The sequence below is a fragment of the Zea mays genome, chromosome 5 (genome assembly GCF_902167145.1).
Source record: "Zea mays cultivar B73 chromosome 5, Zm-B73-REFERENCE-NAM-5.0, whole genome shotgun sequence".
NCBI classification, from domain to species: Eukaryota; Viridiplantae; Streptophyta; class Magnoliopsida; order Poales; family Poaceae; genus Zea; species Zea mays.
The window spans coordinates 151,184,509-151,190,596 of NC_050100.1; positions in this window are offsets into that span (position 1 = coordinate 151,184,509).

Genomic DNA, 6,088 nt, shown 5'->3' on the forward strand with positions numbered 1-6,088 from the left:
ATTAGCCGTCGCAGGACACTGCTTCTGGCTAAGGTGTATACCATGTGACATAGGTAAGAACCCTTTCTTGGACTGTTCCATGTTGAACCGTTTCAACACCTTGTCAATGTATGTATATATCTTGACTTAATCCTATAAGCCCCTTCGATCTATCTCTATAGATCCTTATGCCCAAAATTTATGCTTCTTCCCTTAAGTTCTTCATAGAAAAACTCTTTTTCAGTGAAGCCTTTTTGGTCTCCAGCATAGGAATGTCATTCCCAATGAATAATATGTCATCCACATACAAGATCATAAATACAACAACGCTCCCACTTTCTTTCTTGTAAACACAAGCTTCTTCTTCATTCTGATGAAAACCAAACCCTTTGACCACTTCATCAAAACGAATGTTACAACTCCGAGATGCTTGCTTCAACCCATAAATAGATTTCTAAAGTTTGCATATCTTTAGAGCATTGATCGGATCGACAAAACCCTCGGGTTGTATCATATACACATCCACATATAGGTTTCCATTAAGCAAAATGGTATCATATATACATCCTCATCCAAATGGATTTAAGCATCGCTACTGGAGAGAATGTCTCGTCATAGTCTATTCCTTAAACTTGTCGAAAACCCTTTACAACAAGTCGAGCCTTATATATGTGAACATTTCCATCCATGTCTTTCTTCTTCTTATAGATCCATTTGCATCTATGGGTCTAACACCATCAGGCGGGTCAACCAAGCTCCAAACCTGATTTTCTCCCATGGAATCTGTCTCAGATCTCATGGCGACTTGTTATTTCTCGGAATCTGGGTCCATCATCGCTTCTGCATATGTTACAGGTTCCTCATTGTCTAACAACAACACTTCCCCATGCCCAATAATAGCACTTCTCTTTGTGCCTCATGAAGCCTTGATGACCTTCGTGGTTGTGGTGGTGATTCTCTTTGCATAGATGTTTTAACTTGTTCTGGTACATTAGCATGACTTGTTGAATCTTGTCCCACTGGCTCATCTTGAACTTCTTCAAGATACACATTTTGTTTACTTTTCTCTCTTTTGAGAAACTCTTTCTCTAAGAAAACACCGTTCCTGGCAACAAACACTTTGCCCTCTGACCGATGGTAAAAGTAATATCATAAAGTTTCTTTTGGATATCCCACGAACATGCACTTATCCGATTTTGGAGTGAGTTCATCCGACTGCAGTCACTTGACGTAAACCTCACAACCCCAAATCTTGAGAAAAGACAAACTGGGGGATTTTCCTAGTCCACATCTCATATGGTGTCTTAACTACGGACTTAGATGGTACCCTATTTAGTGTGAAAGCTATTGTTTCTAGAGTGTATCACCAAAACGACAAAGGTAGGTCCGACTTGCTCATCACTGATCGAACCATATCCAATAAAGTTTGATTACGTCGTTCAGGCACACCATTCCTCTGAGGTGTTCTAGGCGGCATAAGCTGTGGAACAATTCCACAACTCTTTAGATGATTGCTAAACTCATGGCTCAAATATTCACCTCCACGATCAGATCGTAGTGCTTTAATTTTCTTGCCACGCTGATTTTCAACTTTATTCTGAAACTCTTTGAACTTTTCTAAAGATTTAGATTTATGTTTCATTAAGTAGACATATCCATATCTACTAAAATCATCAGCGAAGGTTATGAAGTATTGGAATTATCCTCTAGCTATCATACTCATTGGTCCGCACACATCAGTATGTATGAGTTCCAACATATCTAATGCCCTCTTAGGTAAACCTGTGAAGGGTGCCTTGGTCAACTTGCCAAGTAGGCATGCTTCACATGTCTCATATGATTCAAAATCAAACGAAGTTAAAAGCCCATCAGAATGAAGCTTCTTCATGCGATTCTCACTTATATGACCCAAGCGATAGTGCCACAAGTAGGTAGGACTTAAGTCATTAGGCCGAGGCCTTTTAGCCCTAATATTATAGATATTTGCATCATTAAGATTTAAAATGAATAACCCATTCATAATGGATGCAAAAGCCACAAACATGCCATTCTTAGAGATCACACAACCATTGTTTTCACTCGCAAATGAATTACCATCCTTCATCAAACATGAAGAAGACATAATGTTTTGACTCATACTAGGAACTAGATAACAATTATTTAACTCCAAAATAAATCCTGATGGAAGGTGGAGTTGCATCGTCCCGACGGTCAACACAGCGACGCTTGCATTATTGCCTACTCGGAAATCAACTTCTCCTCTTTTCACGCTTCTACTTCTTATCATTCCCTGCATCGAATTGCAAATATGAGTGACCGATCCGATATCAAATACCCAAGAATTTATATAAGAATCAGCAAGAAAAATTTATGTAATGTGAATAGCAAGTGTACTTGTTGTGGTTGTACCTTTACCGTTGTGATCCTTAATAGAGGCCAAGTATTATTTGCAATTCCCCTTCCAGTGACCAAGTTCTTTGCAGTAAAAGCACTCTGCATCTATAGCTAGTCCAGCCTTGGGCTTTTGGTTTGGCTTGTATACCCTAACCTTTGCCTTGCCCTTCTTCTTTTGAGATTTACCCTTCTTAAAGTTGGGTTTGTTTTGGACCGCCATCACCTGGCCGCTGCTGGCAATGCTTTTCTTTATGTCACCCTCTGCTGTTTTCAGCATGCCACATAGTTCATTGAGGCCCTTCTCTGCCCCATGCATATGGTAGTTCGTAATGAAGTTCCCATAGGTAGGCAGAAGAGATGCCAAAATGAAGTCAGTAGCCAACTCTTGGCTTACTAGGTAGCCTAGCTTCTCCAACCTCTGACTGTAACCAACCATTTTGATTACATGTGGCCCAACTGCTGCGCCTTCTGCTAGCTTGCATTCCAGAAAGGCTTTGGACACATTGAACCTTTTGTCCTAACCTGAGTCTAGAACATATCCTTTAGCGCCACAATCACATCGTACGCCTCATGGTTTGTCTCAAACTGGACTTGCAGCTGAGGTTCCTTGCAAGCAAGCATCGGGCAACTCACTTCAAGATTAGCATCCATTGCTTTCTTGTAAGCGGTTTTAGCTGTAGCAGTTACATTTTCACCAGGATCCGCTAGTAGTGGGGTGTCTAGAACGTCTTCATTTTTTTAGCCCTGAGAACAATTCTCAGGTTATGGATCCAATATGTATAGTTTGTTCCATTTAACTTATCCTTTTCAAGAATTGATCACAAAGTAAATGTTGGTGTACTAGGTGCCATTAATCTACAACAAAATAATGCAAAATACTAAGACAAACATATCCATGACAGAGTAAATCATATTAAACATTTAATAGAATCTACTCCCACTAAAATCAATATCCCTCAATTGATAGTGATTCAGAACCCACAACTAACAAGTTTACTAGTGAGCTTTAGCATCACCACTAGAAGACAAGGTAGACTGGTGTTGGGGTCTTCTTCTCCACCGAAGGTCCTCAAGGCAAAAACACCTTCAGCAAAATAATACAGAGGCTCGTCAAAGCTACCTTCAGCCTCAGTTTAGCCCCTCAAGACGAAGGCTCTGCAGAGAAGCAACAATGCAGAATGCCGAAGGTCAATAGCTTTGGCCCAGACCAAGTAGAGAAGGAAAAAGGACTAGATAGACCTTATTAGTTTGAGTTGCTTGTAAACAAATGTTCAAGGGCATGGATGTAATTTTACCCGGGCTGCGTCCCGTGCCTATAAATAGATGAACAGTACCCCGTACTGTTCACGCTGGATTGTATTCACTCTCTCGCATCCTCACCTTCGAGCAAGCCGAAGGTATCAATGTAATATTAACATTGTTGTTTTTCATATATGTTTTATGGAATGCAAGAATAAATGAATTATTAAGATATAATTATCATACTTATTCCTTCGCATTCCTATCCTTGTATTGATATGATGAAGGTATGTCCTTCTTGACCTTCGCCTGAGAAGCATTATACCCGCAAAGAAATAATGCTTCGAAGGACGAAGGTCCTTAATGATTACAATTGTGTTGCCTTGTTTTTGACTCACAGCATTTGAGAACAAGTGACCAACATTGGCGCCCACCTCCGGTGAACTCACTTCCACAATTGCGACAATGACTTCGCAAGTCAACCAAGATGTGGCACCTTCGGCTACGAAGCTGGTGCTCCCAATCACAGGCGGCTCAAGTTCTGAATCAGCCAGCAAGAAGCAAAAGAAAGAAGCACAGAGAAGGGTACATCATGTTGGAGTGCAAGGACCCTTCATCAAGTCACAATGGTCTCACATACCAATCACCTTCTCCCAGGAATACCTTCAGCTCAAGGATTATGTCACACCCGGTTTTAGAAGGCAAACCGAATGCGAACCATGTACGTGCCAGGATCAGTTATTCACGTACACAGCAGTTACATAACATGGACATCATCACACAGTGCTCAAAATAGTATTAAGAAGGGAAATAGTCGATTACATCATACGTCTGAGACGTCCATATAGTTCTTACAATAAATCAAAGTGCGGAAAAGAAACGTAGGTAACTGCGGCCTTCACAGGCAGCCGACTGGGGGTTGCCGCTAACCCACACCTAGAACTCGTCGTAGTCTTGGAACTCCTGGAAGTCTCCTTCCACAGCTTCATCTTCGCCTGAGCAGTGGTTGCAATGCTGACAACCTGGGGATGGGGAACATACTCAGCAAGTATCCTGTTTGGCTGTAGTGGACTAGCTTTATGTGGGGATAAGTCAAGCAATTGCTTTTAGTTGGTCAGATTATTACTTACTAGTAGAAAGCCAAGTTTTAGCATTAACCCAAGTTATTAACCCAAACGTACTCCTTTCCAAACGGAAAGAGTACCACTTACCATTACCATAAGCATGATCATAACCATCCTCATCATCATCTGTAAACCAACCATCTCTGATCAAGTATCACTAATCACTAGAGCTCCCTTGGCCGCTCATAACCGTGAGCACAGCTGATATATCAGTTTTCAAACACTCTGCAGAGGTTGTGCACTTTACCCACAAGCCGTGATTCCCTTTCTGCCCGGAGAGAGCTACTCCCCATTGACCACTACCTAGGTGGCCTAGCAGGGCATCACTACGTAGCCTTTACAAAGATTCCCCGGGGCTGTAGCCACCCGTTAGGTTTCCTAAATGCACCGCACTCCTCCCCAAGGGGCGAACCCAAACTTGGCAGAGCGAGCCGCATACACCGAGCCCCATTGACGGCACGACGGCTAAGTGAACTACACCCCGGATCCTCTAATTATTCAGCTAAGGGCATCCCATTCCACCCTCATGGTTGCACTGTTTTCCCGGGCGGTCATCCATAGAACAGGTCCTTACGGAGAGGCACTCGAGAAACCGCTCGAGCCCCCTTGATGACCACAAGTACAACATCATAATAAGAGAAGGGAAAACAGCGTATCATAGATAATCTCATCATGTTCATTGATTAGAGTTTGAGCAATAGCATAAAGCTAAACAATAATAATCCAACCCAGATAGGTAAACAAGGACATGGATCACAAAAGCTAGTCAATCCTTAGGCATAAATGTGTAAAGCGGGAGATGAATTAAATAATGAATAGGACAGAGATAGGTCAAGGGACACTTGCCTCCACCAACCGACTGCTGCTCAGGGGCTTCTCCTGCGGGTTCCTCGGGCTCTTCAACCGGATCGTTCTCTAAGCGGGTGCAAACATACATACATCCATCCATTGAAATTAGGAAACCAACAGTACACCATACAAGAGAACAAGTAAAGTAAATATGCATAGAATACCACATACGATAATGGATTTACCTTGGTTAGAAAGAAACGAGGGAAGGTTTCGCAGGGGTTAAGGCTTATGCTCGAGGGGCACTACGGGTGAACGAATGACTAGACGTCACGCGCTCTAGTCCCAGTTGGTCCTAATAAAAGGATTAGCTACATGCACTAATGTAAACACGATCCCTTTTAGTAGATTAACATAGAATAAGATAGACGATTGACTATACAAATTAATTATAGTAACCAATTTCCAAATTGAGACTCCTACCTTATTAATATAAACGACGTGATTAGCGCATATAGGAGACGGGGGGGGGGGTAGACGGGGGGTTAGGGGGTAGATGAGGC